This window comes from Somniosus microcephalus, chromosome 13 (genome assembly GCF_052327205.1).
Source record: "Somniosus microcephalus isolate GS21.2 chromosome 13, FLI_Smic_1.0, whole genome shotgun sequence".
Lineage (NCBI taxonomy): Eukaryota > Metazoa > Chordata > Chondrichthyes > Squaliformes > Somniosidae > Somniosus > Somniosus microcephalus.
In genome coordinates this window covers 188339958-188357258 of record NC_140999.1, presented here as the reverse complement: position 1 = coordinate 188357258, position 17301 = coordinate 188339958, and positions in this window count along the sequence as shown.

Below are 17301 nucleotides of genomic sequence, written 5' to 3'. Positions count from 1 at the left end.
ATTCGGGGCGGGCTGGGGTCGTGTAAGCCGCATTTCGTGTTATCCACCCGAATCTAAATCGATGTGGGAGAATGATGCGATCTTAACTTAATTGGCCAATTGAGTTCCAACGTGTGGGAACCCATGGCAAATGAGTTTTTCCAGTCTGAAAGTCGCCTCCGATGACGTCATCATTGCTGCTGCATTTAAGGTCTGCAACAAGCCTTGCTTCTTCTGCAGACGGCCAAGCTTTTGGTCTTTGCAGTGAGAGGGTCCTGGAGGAAGAATGGCCAGCCAGAGACCTAGGTCTGCACCCCGCTTCAACGACGTTGCCCTGCAGGCTTTAGTTGAGGGAGCAAGAGCTTATAAAGAGGTGCTCTTCCCTTCTTCAGGGAGGAAGAAGCTTCCCCAGCAGATCAAGGCTGTGTGGATATATTTCTTAAGGCTAAAGGGATCAAGGGATATGGGGAGAAAGCAGGGACAGGGTACTGAGTTTGGATGATCAGCCATGATCTCCTTAAATCGCGGCGCATGCTCGAGGGGCCGAATGGCCTACTCCTGCTCCTGTCTTCTATGTTTCTATGGGTCCAGGGGGCAGAGGAGGTCAACTCATTGTCAATAACCCGCAGAACCTGGCTTCAGTGCAGGAAGAGATTTCATGACCTTCTGTGCACTGGAAGAGTGAGTATGAATTTTCCATCACCCTCAATCTGATCCCCATTGCCTCTCCTCACCAGCACTCAGCTTTAGCAATCTCTTCCTCCACATCCCACTTGACACTGACATCCATGCACCCATATCCATTCCCTCTCTATGGTCACATTCACCTAACTATTCGACTATGCAGCCCTCACGCTCCCTATTACTGTGATGCTATGAAAACAACTGACAACACACAGGGAGGGCCCTTGGTCTTGCCACCTCACTCCATCTTTGTCTCCTTCTAAGTATCTATGCTATGGATTCTCTACACTCGCTCCTTCATTCTCACTCAAACTCCACTTGTCTCCCTCATTGCAGGAAAAGAGAGCTCACAATAAGAGAGAAAGAGTGAGGACAAGAGGAGGGTCACCCTCAGTAGCCCACCTCACCCCCTGGGAGGAGTTGGTCCTGGAGATCGTAGGAGTGGAAAAAGATGCGCAAGTGGGGGACAGACGAATGCATCAGAGCAAGCTGGTGACAGGATAGTTTTCCATCTCTCTCATTGACATTGCATGAGTCGCTGATAATGATTCTGAAGCTCTAACAGATGGACTTATGATCATCTGCAATATGCAATGTGCATGTAACCTTGGCCTCACATTTCTGACTCTTTCCTTTACTCCCCCACAGGACCATCGCAAGCACCCGTCCCCACTAGCCAGGAGGAAGGGCCTGAGCATCCAGGCTCCTCAGAGGAAGCTGCAGCCTCTGAGGGTGCAACATCAGCAGAATTCAGCGCACCCAGCACCAGCGCAGACACTCACACCTCGGTGGGATCTTCGGGACATAGAGTAGTGTTGTCACCTGGTGTATCACAGCTCACAAGTGAGCATCAGCAGATTGTGGAGACAGGGACAGCAGTGGAGAGTCCTAGTTGGAGGGCGCAGGACTCTGCCAGTTCGGCTCAGCTGCATGTCGACCCTCTGCCTCTGGGTCCATCCATAAGATCAGCGGTGATGGAACTCCAGGAACAGATGCAGGAGTCACTGGCAGGTTTTGTCTCCAGGGTCGCTGCGAGTGTGGAGCGAATGGAGGAGTCCATTGCGAACATGAGCAGAGCCTTTGTGGAGTCATTGGCGCATGAACGCATCACCATGGAAAGGATGGCAACCTCCATGGAGATGATAAGTCGCCAGAGTGCAGAAAACATGGTGAGTGTTCTGAATAGAATGACATCTCTGGAGGAGCGATGGTCATCTATTGAACAGAGAAACCAGACCTTCATGGAAGTCCTTCTGAGTAGGACTGCCAGTGCAGATACAGGTCCCCATGGTCCCCCTGATGTGCAGCAAGGTGCTCTCAAGCCACTTGCAAGCACTGGGGGGGACTTGACCCATGAGAGGGAAGTTGGTGGCAGACATCAAGGAAGTGGGGGCTCCTCTCCAAGCGCTCACACTTCCATGCCACTGCAGAGCCCTCGGTCAGAGCCCCACCAGAGTTCACACTCAACTGAGATTGGCGTCTCAACCCCTGCACAGCCGCAGGAGCAGCAGACTGTTGACGAGCCCTCACAGGTTCGCAACCCCAGAGGACGCCTGCCAAAGGTGTCGAGACAGGAGCAGCAGAAAAGTGAGCAAGGGGCCTCCACATCTGCTGAAGCCACAGGGGAAGCACCACGTAGGAGCACGCATAAGAGAAAGATACTGCACAAAACATCACAAGGGTAGTCACTTGGGTGAAATTTGATGTTTTATGTGAAAAAGCCATCAGATGAATAATGTAAATAGTTGTGGCATGTGTCATTTTGTGAATGGGACTTTCACATTGAGGGCTTAGGATTACTTGCAATTGTCAGTATGGTGGTCAAATTGCTAGGAATCCGCTGGTTCTTGGCCATTGTCGATGCTCAGGTAAGAATCTACGAGGCAAACGTGCTTGATTGGCTAGGCTAAGCAAATCTGGCCAAGATGTGTGCTTTCCTTGCATCCCGGGCAGCAATGTTCTCACGTACTGCTGCCTCTGCAAGATGTTCTCCTCCTCCTCCTCCTCCTCCTCATCTGAGGAGGATATGTGACGAGCCACTTGGTCCTCAGGCATCTGCAAGCTACGACGCTGTGCCATGTTGTGAAGTGCACAGCAAACCACGACGATTCTGGAGACCCTGGCTGCTGAGTACTGCAGGGCTCCACCTGATCTATCCAGGCATCTGAAGCGCATCTTCAGCAAACCGATGGTTTGCTCGATTATGGCTCTGGTGGACATGTGGTTGGAGTTGTAGCTCTCCTCAGCTTCGTTGGATGGGCTCCTCAACGGCGTCATTAGCCACGTCTTCAGGGGATAGCCCTTGTCTCCAAGTAGCCATCCGTTAAGTTGGTCTGGCGGACTGAATAGCGGAGGCACACTAGACTGGCGCAGTATGAAGAAGTCATGGCAACTGCCAGGGTACTTGGCACAAACATGCAAAATTTCCTTCTTGTGGTCACACACCAGCTGAACGTTAAGGGAGTGGAAGCACTTGCGGTTGACAAAAATACCTGGATTGCGATGGGGTGCCTTAAGGGCCACATGTGTGCAGTCAACGACGCCCTGCACCCTTGGAAAGCCTGCCAGATTAGCTAATCCGAACCGCACGCGCCGTGACACTTGCTTGATCCTTGGTGAAATGGATGTGATTGTACGCGATGGCAAAGAGGGCATTGGTTACCTGCGTGATGCAAGTGTGTGCGGCCGCCTGGGAGATGCCGCTGATGTCTGCTGCTGATCCCTGGAATGAGCCTGAGGCAAAAAAGTTGAGTGCGGTGGTGACTTTGACGGCCACTGGTAAGGGTTGTCCACCTGGTCCTCTGAGCTGCAGGTCTTGTTGCAGCATTGCGCAGATGTCACCCACTACCTCTCGCGAAAGTTGGAGCCGCCTTTGGCACTGCTGCTCAGACATGTTGAGGTAGCTGACCCTGTGTCTGTAGACCCTGACGGGCTTCCATGCGCTGGCCCCTTCTGGCCTGTGCAGCTTCAGGTGGGTGAGCAGCAGCTTGGCGCTCCTGCTGGTGCTGCTGCTGTTGGTACTGCTGTTGTTCCTGGTTCTGCTGCTGCCGCGGCTGGTCTTCGTCCTCATCTAATATCCAGAAGGGAAGGAAATAAATGGTTCCCATGCTTCTGGTATATGCCTCAGTTGAGGAAGCGCTCAGTCAAGGTAGCGAGAGGGGTTTCCCAGGAGGTCACACTGGAGATGGGTGTCAGGCTCCAAACTTCCACAGCTGTGGTTATGCCTTCTAAAAGTTCCCCCAGACCTGCAAATGATGGCTGATCAAATCTCCTATTTAATGGTTGAGCTGCAGCTGATAGTCAGCAATACAATTGTGCTCCCGCCAGGTTTCACCGTCGTGTTTCAGAACAGGCGTGCTTCACGAGGGAAAAGGGTTAAAATCACAAAGGCCTTTCAAAATGGCATTATAGAGGCAATTTAGTGTTTGTTAAGGGCCTTAACGGCCTATCCCGCCTCTTGGAGGCGGGACGGAGACGGGACCAGTAGACACGAATTAATGAAAATTGCTTGGAGGCGGGATGGAGGCGGGGTTGGCCCGTCTGCCAGTTTCTGCAATTTTAACCCCGCACACGCCTCCAATCCCGCCTCAACGGCCCGATGAAAATCAAGCCCAATGAGTTCAAATCCCACCACGGCAGCATGGGGAATTTAAATCCAACTGAATAAATCTGGAATTAAAAAGCTAGTGTCAGTAATGGTGACCATGGAACTAATGGATTGTTGTAAAAACCCATCTGGTTCACTAATGCCCTTTAGGGAAGGAAATCTGCTGTCTTTACCCGGTCTGGCCTATACGGCAATGTGGTTGGCTCTTAACTGTCCTCTGAAATACCCTAACAAGCCATTCAGTTGTATTCAAGGCGGTTCACCACCACCTTCTCGAGAGCAATTAGCAATGGGCAATAAATGCTGGCCTTGCTGGCGACGTCCACACCCCACGAGTATAAAAAAATTAATTAGAGGATGTTCTCCCATGGATTGTGGTCTACCAAGAGTCAATACCTTCAGGGGAGGAGCAACCCAGAAGTTAGACCCGAAAACAGTGGTGTGGGGCATAAACGCCAGCATTGACCAGTGGGGTCGAATGGCCTATTCCTGTGCCATAGACTCTGTGGAATGTAATTCCACGTAACGTCTGCCCCGTAGGGTATATTTTTGCCGATCTCCCAGCCACGACTTCACCTGGGTGTGAGCTTTCACATGTACTCATTGTGTCACCCTGTTTACACACAACACACAGAAAGCAACTCAAACAAGCAGTGACTGGTGTAACCGGACTCCACCTCATTATTTGCTGTGTATACACATATATACCTCCATCTAAGCCACAACTATACATTAGTCAGATCGCAGATTGGGACCAGCTGGGATTTAGCAGTCTAAATATTTTTTCATGCAATGACTGGAATGGAATGTGTATTATGTTGCCATAAAGATATTTTTTATTTCCCAACATATCACCGGATGGGATTCTAACTTATATTGAGTTCCAGCTCATTGTGACTCCACTTGTGGTGATTCAATTGAATTGAATTCCATTTTTTTTAAAAAGGAGAATTCTTATGAATTGAAAGCACTGCATTATCATTTATTTAAATGGGTTGGCGCCCTTGTTAAATAATAAAGTTAGTAACGCGTGTGTTACTAGTATCGCGCAGCACGATTTAAAGCCAGAAAGGTGGTCTATCTTCAGAGAGTTGGTGAATATACAGGCACTATAGCCCTGTGTGGTAAATGGTACCACCGATTTTCACATGGGGCCTACAGGGGTTAATGCTCCTCTGGCTACTTTATGTCAGCTGAATGGAAAAGCACCATGGATAGCTGCCATCTGCTTCTGATTTCCAGCATTGATTTTTGATGCTTTATTTCCCCCCCCCCCCACCCCCCCGCACCCCACCCACTCTTTTTCTATGCCAGAGGTTTTTCCTCTTCTCTTCTCCTGAAAGGTGTTGACTCCTTGTTGGTTCCTGATTCTGTGGGCACTGATCGTCCACAGGAGCGATTATCAAAACAAAATTTGACGCCAAGGAGATATTAGGACAGGTAATCCAAAAGCTTGGTCAAAGAGGTGAAAAGAAAGACTTGCATTTCTATAGCGCCTTTCACGACAACCAGACGTCCCAAAGTACTTTACAGCCAATGAAATACTTTTTGAAGTGGAGTCGCTGTTGTAATGTAAGAAATGAGGCAGCAAAGTTGCGCACAGCAAGCTCCCACACACAGCAATGTGATAATGACCAGATAATCTGTTTTTATGTTATGTTGATTGAGGGATAAATATTGGCCTAGGACACCGGGGCAAACTCTCCTTCTCTTCTTCGAAATAGTGCCATGGGATCTTTTATGTCCACCTGAGAGAGCAGACGGGGCCTCGGTTTAACATCTCATCCGAAAGATGGTACCTACAACAGTGCAGCCCTCCCCCAGTACTGCAATGAAGAGTCAGCCTAGATTTTTAGGCTCAATTCTATGGAGTAGGACTTGCCTTCTGACTCAGAGGCAAGAGTGCTACCCTCTGAGTCACAGCTGACACTGTTTATAAGGTTTTTAGGAGCGCCTTGAAGGAGGAGAAAGAGGTAGAGAGGTGAATGCCAGTGAATATCATCAGCAGGACATTCGACCATGAGAGCATCACAGCATCCTGCCCTCACCCGACGTCAACACGTGCCCGTTAAATCCGTGTCTCTTAATGTAGTGTGTCCTTCAATCCATAGCCAGAGACTGCAGATGAACACTCAACAGGTGTTTACTGGATGAGGGTTACTCTAAAACTAAACAGTACAGATCCCTACTCAGGGTTTATATACAGGTGTGGTCACTGCTGGTACTACAGTATACAGGAGCTGTAAAAAGTAGTTCTCCCCTTAAAGGTACATACACTACAATTCCTCCCCTTTTAGATTAACAGTACCATAACATTCATTTAACAATTAACACTTTTAACATGCAACATTAACTGAAAATAGTCCATTTATAAATTCAGTCTTGGGGCGGCTTCCTGATCCTTTCTGGATAGCGCCTTTCCTGAGTGTCTTGCTCTTGGTGTGGAGGCGATTCTGCCCCCCTGTCGTCGGTTGGTTCATCAGCTTCCGATGCTACTGTTTCTGGGGTAGATGCTACCTGTATGTCGGGTTCATCACCAGGTATGCGAGACATGGGGTTGACTCGTTCCTGTGACGCTAGGATCTGGTCGACATGGCATCTCACAATGTTCTCCCCAACATCCACTGTGTACATTAGTGGGCCCTGCCGTGTGCATATCGTTCCTGGTTGCCATTTCTCTGTTCGGTAGTCGCGGGCCAAGACTGGCTGCCCTACATTGAAGCTCCTTGTCGGCTTCTCATTGATGTGCTGGAATTGCTTATTCTCAACATTTCTTCGTACATTTGGTCTGAGCAAATCCAGACGAGATCTCAACCTTCGGTTAAAGAACATCATGGCCGGGGTCTGGTTGGTAACTGCATGTGTCGCATTTCTGTAGGCTAACAGGAAATTGTCCACCTTATGCTGCAGTGGAATGTCGTCATCGCACATGGCCCTTACTGCCTTTTTAAAGGTTTGTACGAACCTCTCAGCCAATCCATTTGTGGCTGGATGATACGGGGCGGATGGGTAATGCCTTACCCCATTCCTTCTCATAAATTTCCGAAACTCTTCGGACACAAACTGTGGTCCGTTATCAGAGCAAATCTGCTCTGGCAAGCCGTTCCTGGCAAATATGGTCCGTAGGACTGCAATCGTTTTCTCCGTGGTGGTGGAGGACATTTTGATCACCTCAGGCCATTTCGAGTGTGCATCCACGGCTATTAAAAACATTGAGTCCATGAATGGACCAGCAAAATCAATATGCACCCGTTGCCATGGAGAGGAGGGCCACTCCCATGGGTGTAGAGGGGCATGTGGTGGTGCATTTTGGACCTTCTGGCATCCTGAGCAGCTCTTTGTCAGGTCCTCGATTTGCTGATCGGTCCCCGGCCACCACACATAAGCCCTAGCAAGGCTTTTCATTTTCACCCCTCCCAGATGGCCTTCGTGAAGCTCATTGAGCACTCTCTCCCTTAACTTGGGTGGAATTACCACTCGGGATCCACACATCAAGGTCCCCTGGCATACTGACAGCTGTTCTCTTCTGGATGAGAATGCTGGCAACAGTGAGTCGCCATGTGTTGGCCATCCCTTCACCGTCAAATCATATACCCGAGACAGTGTCGGGTCATTTCGGGTCTCCTTCTCTATATCTGCGTTAGTTACTGGCAAGCGTTCAATTATAGTCGAATAAAATATTTCGACAGAGTCCACTGCTGGTGCTTCCTCCGCAGTAGGCAGTGGCAGGCGTGATAGCCCATCAGCATTTCCATGCTGTTTCGTGCCCTTATACTCTATTTCATATTGGTTCGCCCCTAGAAAAAGGGACCATCTTTGTAGCCGTTGCGCAGTCATCACCGGAACGCCCTTCTTTGGATTAAAGATGGCGACAAGTGGTTGGTGGTCAGTCAGCAAGGTGAACTTCTGCCTGTGCAGATAGTGGTTGAACTTTTTCACTCCCCACACTAGGCTGAGGGCCTCCCTGTCAATCTGGGCGTAGTTACGCTCGGCTGAGGTTAGTGACCGAGACGCAAAGGCTACTGGCCTCTCCGAGCCGTCCGGGAATTTGTGCGACAGCACCGCTCCAATACCATAGGGTGATGCATCACACGCCAACCGAATTGGTAGTGCTGGGTTGAAATGAGCCAACACCTCTTTTGATGTGATCAATTCTTTGCACTTCTGGAAAGCTCATTTACATTCGTCATTCCACTTCCATGATACCCCCGTTTGCAGTAGGGTGTTCAGTGGGTGTAGTGCTGTAGACAAATTCGGCAAGAACTTATGGTAGTAGTTCACCAGCCCGAGGAACGACCTCAGTTGTGACACATTTTCCAGTGCTGGAGCCTTGACTACTGCCTCAATCTTTTCAGGGGGCTTATGTAACCCCTCTTCATCAATAACGTCACCACAATACGAGATCTGCTTCTGGAAAAACTCGCATTTGTGGCGATTAGCTCGGAGCCCATATTCCTTCAATCTAGTGAGCACCTGCTCCAGGTTGGCGAGGTGATCACTGTCATTTTCGCCCGTGACCAGGATGTCGTCCAAATAACACTGGGTCCCTGGAATCCCTTGCAGGACTTGATCCATTGCCCTTTGCCAAATAGCCGGAGCTGATGCTACCCCGAACACCAGCCGGTTGTATTGGTAGAGACCTTTATGAGTGTTGATCGTGAGGTACTGTTTCGAGGCTTCTTCTACCTCCATTTGCAGGCACGCCTGGGCCAGATCAATCTTAGTGAAGCGTTTTCCTCCAGATAGCGAGGCGAAAATATCTTCAATCCGCGGAAGCAGATATTGTACCGTGTGAAGGACTGGGTTCACTGTCACCTTAAAGTCCCCACAGATGCGAACCTTCTTTGGTTCCCCAGGCGTATTACTCAACGACCTCTTCATTACAGGAACGATGGGTGTAGCCCACTCGCTCCAGTCCACTTTGGACAGTACTCCAGAACGATCCAACCCTTCCAGCTCTGCTTCGAGGGCTGGGCGGATCGCATAAGGCACCGGTCTGGCCTTAAGAAACTTTGGGCTTGCATTTTCCTCTATTTTGATCGTCGCTGTTATGCCTTTTAGTGTTCCGAGTCCCTCCTGGAACACTTCTTGTGCGTCAGTTAGCATTTTTGACAGTCATCCAGGTGTGACGTCGTCATCCTTTTTGGCATCTACCGTCAGTGCTTGTATGGAATGCCAATCTAACTGTATCTTCCGGATCCATTCACGTCCTAGTAGTGGTGGTCCTCCATCTGGCAATACATATAGGTCCATTTTTGGTGTTTCCTTGCCGTTGTATATCACGTTCACCCTTATTTTTCCTTTGGGGTAGACTTTTTGCCCCGTGTACGTCTTCAAGACAATCTCTGTATCTCTCAAGGGTATATGTGAGAATAGCCGCTTGTAGTCCCTTCGGTTTATGACTGTTAGGGCTGATCCTGTGTCCAATTCCATTTTTACTTGGACTCCGTCTATCTTGAGCGTGACCCAGATAGTTTGGTGATCCTCCATTTTGATTACATTATGTAGTTTCAGACAACCCAGCTCCTTGCTTCCAGAGTCTGTATCACTTTTCTGTTTGTCTGAACTACTCTCCGTCACCTTATGTACCTTTTTGTACTTCTCCTGTGGAGATTTCTTGCTGCTGGTTTTCTTTCCCGACCTGCAGACTCTTGCTATGTGTCCTACTTTTCCACACTGTCTGCACACTTGGCCCTTGAACCAACAATCCTTATGGTCGTGTGTTGTTCTGCCGCAGCGATAACACTTCACTGCTCCATATGACATTTCATTTGTGCCATATTCTTGCGGTCTCCGTTGTATCTCTGCAGCGCCCCGTGCGGCTGCTTCGTGTGATACTGCCATGCTGAAAGCCTTGTCCAGCGTAAGATCCTTTTCTGATAGAAGCCGTTTCTGGGTTCCTTCACTTTGAAGCCCACACACAAACTTGTCCCTTAAAGTATCTGCTAGTCCCGTTCCAAACTGGCAGTGTTTCGATAGCTTGCGCAGTTCCGTTAAATACTCAGCATTACTTTCGTCTTTATGCTGGTTCCTTTTGTGAAACTTAAATCTTTCTGCTATCAGCAGCGGTGTGGGGTTTAAGTGGTCCTGTAGGATTGCCACTATGCTTTCAAAATCCTTTTCCACTGGCTTCTCTGGGGTTACTAGGTTTCGCAGTAAACCGTACGTTTTTGCACCCATGGAATTCAACAATACCAGTGCTTTCCTGGCATCTGGCACTTCATTCACCTTGCAGTACACTTCTATGCGTTCTACATATGTCGCCCATTCTTCGACTTCATTGTCGAACACTGTGACACTGCCACTCTTCGGCATCCCTGGGTGTGGTTAGACTGGCTAAAAATGACGTCTCCCGCGATCTCCCTTCTTCCCCGCTGGCTCAAAATGGCGTCTCCCGCACTTTCCTTTCTTCCCGCGCTCTCCCTTCTTCTCCACTGTGGCTCAAAATGGCGTCTCCCGCGCTCTCCCTTCTTCTCCGCTGCGGCTCAAAAATGGCATCTCCCGCGCTCTCCCTTCTTGTCCGCTGCGGCTCAAATGGTGTCTCCCGCGCTTTCCTTTCTTCTCCCGTGGACGCTGCTCAGCCCTTGAACACCGGCCGCGCTCTGCGCATTTTCCTGCGCGCCTCTCTCGTTGACACAGCTCGGTCCAGAACCCCGGCTGCGCCCTGTGCGCTTTACCCTCTCTCTCTTTTTTTTTTCCGTCGACTCCGCTCGGTCTTCAACCTCGGCTGTGCCCTGTGTGCTTTACCCTCTCTCGTTGACGCCACTCGGTCTTCAACCCCGGCTGTGCCCTGTGCGCTTTACCCTCTCTCTGCTCCCGTCGACGCTGCTCGGCCTTTTCCTGTGCCGTCGGTCGGCTCTAGCCTCCGCTGTGCGGGAAGGGGCTGTGCCGTACCTGTTGCCAGCCTGTCTCACTGGAGTCTCCGCTGGATGGTCGACACCCGTGCTGGTGGAATCGGCCTTCTTCTGAAGAGTTGCAGGTAGGTTCTAATCGACTCGTCGCCAATGTTAAATCCGTGTCTCTTAATGTAGTGTGTCCTTCAATCCATAGCCAGAGACTGCAGATGAACAATCAACAGGTGTTTACTGGATGAGGGTTACTCTAAAACTAAACAGTACAGATCCCTACTCAGGGTTTATATACAGGTGTGGTCACTGCCGGTACTACAGTATACAGGAGTTGTAAAAAGTAGTTCTCCCCTTAAAGGTACATACACTACAGTGCCCATGTTGGTTAGTGATCAGGAGCCGGATTTCCTGCTCTTCACGGTCCAGATAGTCAGCAAGCAAACAAAACCGTCAGGGGAGCGTTTGCGTATTGCTAAAATGAATGTGACTGATGCTGAAATCTCTTCTGAGTATTTACAGTCTTCTTTTTCTTCAAAAGGATGAAGCAGCCTCTTTAGCGCAGTCATCCAGCCTTTCTGGTAATCAAGGCCTTTATTTACTTACAGAAACAACAACAACAACTTGCATTTATATAAGCACCTTTAATGTCCCAAGATAAGAACATAAGAAATAGGTGCAGGAGTCGGCCATACGGCCCCTCGAGCCTGCTCCGTCATTCAATAAGATCATGGCTGATCATGGTGAGACCACACCTGGAGTACTGTGCACAGTTTTGGTCTCCTTACCTAAGAAAGGATATACTTGCCATAGAGGGAGTGCAGCGAAGGTTCACCAGACTGGTTCCTGGGATGGCAGGACTGTTGTATGAGGAGAGATTGGGTCGACTAGGCCTGTATTCACTAGAGTTTAGAAGAATGAGAGGGATCTCATTGAAACGTATAAAATTCTGACAGAGCTAGACAGACTGGATGCAGGGAGGATGTTTCATCTGGCTGGGGGGGTCTAGAACGAGGGGTCACAGTCTCAGGATACGGGGTAAGACATTTAGGACTCAGATGAGGTGAAATTTCTTCACACAGAGGGTGGTGAACCTGTGGAATTCTCTACCACAGAAGGCTGTGGAGACCAAATCACTGAATATATTTAAGAAGGAGATAGCTTGAACTGTATAAAACACTAGTTAGGCCACAGCTAGAATACTGCGTGCAGTTCTGGTCACCACATTACAGGAAGGATGTGATTGGAACTAGAGTGGGTGCAGAGGAGATTTAGGAGGATGTTGCCTGGTCTGGGAATTTTAGCTATAAGCTGGGGTTGTTTTCTTTGGAACAGAGGAGGCTGAGGGGAGACCTAATTGGGGTGTATAAAATTGTGAGGGGCCTAGATAGAGTGGATAGGAAGGACCTATTTCCCTTAGCAGACAGGTCAATAACCAGGGGGCATAGATTTAAAGTAATTGGTCGGAAGTTTAGAGGGGATTTGAGGAGAAATGTTTTTCACCCAGTGGGTGGTGGGGGTCTGGAACTCACTGCCTGAAAGAGTGGTAGAGGCAGAAACCCTCATCACATTTAAAAAGTACTTGGATATGTACTTGAAGTGCCGTAACCTACAAGGCTACGGACCAAGAGCTGGAAAGTGGGATTAGGCGATCGGCCAGCACGGACAAGATGGGCTGAATGGCCTCCTTCTGTGCTGTAAATTTCTATGATTCTATGATGATAGATAGATTTCTAGACACAAAAGGCATCAAGGGGTATGGGGAGAGAGCGGGAATATGGTATTGAGATAGAGGATCAGCCATGATCATATTAAATGTCGGAGCAGGCTCGAAGGGCTGAATGGCCGACTCCTGCTCCTATTTTTCTATGTTTTCTATCATCGACCTCAACTCCACTTTCCCACCTGATCTCCATATCCCTCGATTCCCCTAGAGTCCAAAAATCTATTTATCTCAGCCTTGAATATACTCAAAGACTCAGCATCCACAACTCTCCTCATCTCAGTCTTAAATTGCCTACCCTTTATCCTGAGGCTATGGCCTAGAAATTCAGTTGTTTGCGCCAGCCGCTAGCGCCTTAGGAGGAGGAGATGTGGGGCACTAGGCGGCTAGCGGCCGGGCGCAGCGCGATCTGCGCCTCTCCCCAACTTCAGTAAAGATTTAGCGGCGGCGCAAAGCCTTTGCGCGCGCTCAGCTGCGCGCGCAGATCCTGACGTCATTTCATCGTGCAAGGCCCTTTGTGCGCCCCGAACCGGAAATTCAGTGGCGCCGCCCTTCTTTGCGCCTGGCGCCCCCAGCGACTGGTAGAGGGGAATGGTTCCCCGTCGCTGCGGGGCGCGGGGGGCGCTATTTAAAGGGGACTCCTCCTGCAGTATAAGTGGCAGCCATTTTGTGCCAATCCCTCTGTGTGAGAGACGGATATTTGGAGAGAGACAAAGGCAGAGAGCTTTCTGCTTTGACTCAGCGCTTGCACAGGTACTTGTGGCTTCAGGCCAGAGCTTTGCACTTGGATTTCACTTTCAGTGCCATAGCCTTGAGTCGCCACATATAATGGGGGCTGCAATGGGTGAAAACGTTGGCTTTCTGCATTGCATTCAAAGGGATCAGAGACGCCGTGAGAGAGTGCCAGTCATGGCCAGACGGACATTGGCCAACAGGCGTCGGCACAGGAGGCCTTACCCACGCAGGGTATACCGCCAACAGTTCTCATATCTGAACATGTCTGAGGAGCAGTGTGTTCGGAGGATACGATTCAGAAGGGAGGTTGTCACTGAGATCTGCCACCTGCTTCGCAGAGATCTGCAGCCACAGCTGAGGAGCAGGACGTCTCTGTCAGTGGCAGTGAAGGTGACGGTGGCTCTCAACTTCGATGCCACTGGCTCCTTCCAATCCGCTATTGGGGACATTGCCAACATCTCCCAGTTCGCGGTACATTGCTGCAGCCGCCAGGTGAACAATGCCCTTTTCAGAAGGAGACGTCAGTACATCTCCTTCCCCATGACCCTGGACAAGCAGCAAGAGCGTGCAATCGGCTTTGGAAGAATAGCGGCCTTCCCCATGGTTGAGGGCGTAGAACTGATGAACCAGCAATGGTCAGGCCTTGCTTCAGGGCTGCAGTGTGCAGGGCATGGCAGCCAAACAAGTCGACCCTTCCCCTTTAAGAGCTGACCGGCGCCAGCGTGTCTGCCTTCATTGAGCAACTCGCCGCACCTGCGCTGCGCCCGTCCTCGGTGTTAGCGCCTCGGATCGCCGGCTTAGCGCCTAATGATAGTCGTGCATCGCCTGCTTTAGCGCAGCAGCAACCTCTTGGGGCGATGCCACTGAATATCGGCGAAGGTGGCGCGAAGTTGCGCCGGGCGCAAACTTTAGCGGCCGCCCGGCTGTAGCGCCCCAAACGTGGCTATACTGAATTTCTAGGCTTATGCCCCCTAGTTCTAGCCACTCCAGCCAGGGGAAACTACCTCTCAGCATCTACCCTGTCAACCCCCTTCAGAATCTTGTATGTTTCAATGAGATCACCTCTCATTCTTCTAAACTCCAGAGAGTATGGGCCCATTCTACACAATCTCTCATCATAGGACAGCCCTCTCATCCCAGGAATCAATCTAGTGAACCTTCGTTGCACCGCCTCCAAGGCAAGTATATCCTTCCTTAGATAAGGAGACCAAAACTGTGCACAGTACTCCAGGTGTGGTCTCACCAAGGCCCTATGCACAGGATGCTTCACAGGAGCGTTTATCAATCAAAATTTGATGCTGAGCCGCATAAGGGGATATTAAAGAAAGATATATAGCGCCTTTCACGACCACCGGACGTCTCAAAGCGCTTTACAGCCAATGAAGTACTTTTGGAGTGTAGTCACTGTTGTAATGTGGGAAATAGTAGGGCAGGTGACCAAAAGCTTGGTCAAAGAGGTAGGTTTTAAGAAGCATCTTGAAGGAGGAGGAGAGAGGGGGAGAGAGGTGGAGCGGTTTAGGGAGGTAATTCCGGAGTTTGGGGCCTAGGCTCTCTTTATCGCCCCGCGCGACATGAAGGAGTTGGGCAGGAGTTAAGAGCAGGTGATTACTTTGTCATAACATTCTGCTGAATTTCGCAATTTGCTTAAAGTGTCATGGCAAGTGGTGAACACAGGTAAGTGTTTACTTTGCTGAAGGATTACACGTCCGTGAAGCGCCTTGGGATGTTTATCTATGTCGATGGCGCTATATAAATGCAAGTTGTTTTCGGATTGTGTTTTGCCAACCAACCCTCTCCACCCAATAATTTAAAGAAAAGCTAACTGCTTTTATAAAAACAACAACGTTGTGAGACACTGAGGGAGGTGTCTTGCTCAATTCTGAATTCAGCACTGAAGGTGCCTTAGACCGTAGTTACAGGGTTAGGATTAGTAAGGGAGGGGATTTGTTTCCCCTGTAATTAGTCCTTGGGTGTCGTCCGGTGGTTGGTGAATGTAAGTACGGTGGCAGCAGATGCTGAGCCAGTGATGTGCTCACCATCAATGATGATGTGGGCCTTCCTGGGTCCAGAGAGCGTTCAGGAGCAGTACAGCTGACTACCCTTCACAACATGTCAGCCAGTGGCTCAGTGGGTATCACTCTTGGCTCTGGAGTCAGAAGGTTGTTGGGTTCAAGCCCCACTCCAGAGACTTGAGCACAAAAATCTAGGCTGACGCCCCCAGTGCCAGTACTGAGGGAGCGCTGCGCTGTCGGAGGTGCCGTCTTTCGGATGAGACGTTAAACCAAGACGCTGTCTGCCCTCTCAGGTGGATGCAAAAGATCCCATGGAACTTTGGAAGAAGAGCAGGGGAGTTCACCCTAGTGTCTTGCTCAATATTTATCCCTCAGCGAACATTACCAGAATCACATTATCTGGTCAGTTATCTCATTGCTGTTTGTGGGATCTTGCTGTGTGAAAACTGGCTGCCATGTTTCCCTATATAACTACACTTCAAAAATAATTTGTTAGCTGTGAAGCACTTTGGGGCATTCTGAAGTAATGGAAGGTGCCATATAGATGCAAGTTCTTTCTTATCACACCAAGAGAAGCAAAGTTCCTGGAATATACATACCAGAAGATTGTCACTCCATAGGTTGAGAAGAATTAGGAAGCAGAGAAATAGGTTACCATCCAGAAGGGAAGCTGGAAGAGAAAGGGGGAATCGGTATGAGGGATACCTGTGAATCGATTGGTCCAATAGGTCTATTGTGCTTGATACAAGGTAGCACATGGGGGAGAAGCCCATTGAGGTGTAAAAAGCAACATTAATGAGGAGAATGGGTGAAATTAGTAGGGGTTGTCCATAATTAATTTTCCAGCCATGACTAGGAATCCCAAATGGTATGTTGCCTCCCAGGTGCACAATGTAATGGTTGGAAAGCAGGGGAGTTCTCCCCGGTGTCCTGGTCAATGTCCTTCAACTAACACCACAAAAACAGATGATCTGGTCATTGTCACGTTGCTGTTTGTGGGAGCTTGCTGTGCGCAAATTGGCTGCTGCGTTTCCTACATTACAACAGTGACTACACTTCAGAAGTGCTTCATTGGCTGTGAAGTGCTTTGGGACGTCCTGAGGTCGTGAACAACGTGATATAAATGCAAGTCTTTCTCTCTTTCATTGTAGCCGGTGGAAAGGCTCTTGGAGAGGGAAGGAGATAAGCCAGAAGGCATGGTTCATGTAGGGATCAACAACATAGGAAGGAGTGCCAGAGAGATCTTATGGAGGGAGTTTTAGGAGTTAGGATATAAGCTAAAGACTAAGACCTGAAAGGTAGTAATCTCAATATTACTCTTGATGCTACGTACTGGGCTATTTAGGGAGAGGAATTATAGGCATCCATGCGTGATTTAAGAGATAGTTCAAAATAAGGCAAGGTTGGTTCAGATCTATGGGACATGAGGACAAATGTTGGGGAAGGTAGAAGTTCTATAGAAGGGATGACCTTCACCTGAACCAAAATGGCATTAAATTCCTTACATCTAAGGATTCATTGGATACTGGGAATGGTGTTTAACTAGTGAGCCAGATAGCAGGGACAAGCAGGGCAGATCAAAAACTAGGAAGGTTCATGAGTGTTAAGATGTTAATTATAGGCAAAGGAGGCTTCAACGGTAGCAAGGGAGAGGAGGCACTAGAGAGGGTGGGAGGGAGAGATAGTGCAACTTACTTTGGAGAGGACAAGAGGGGC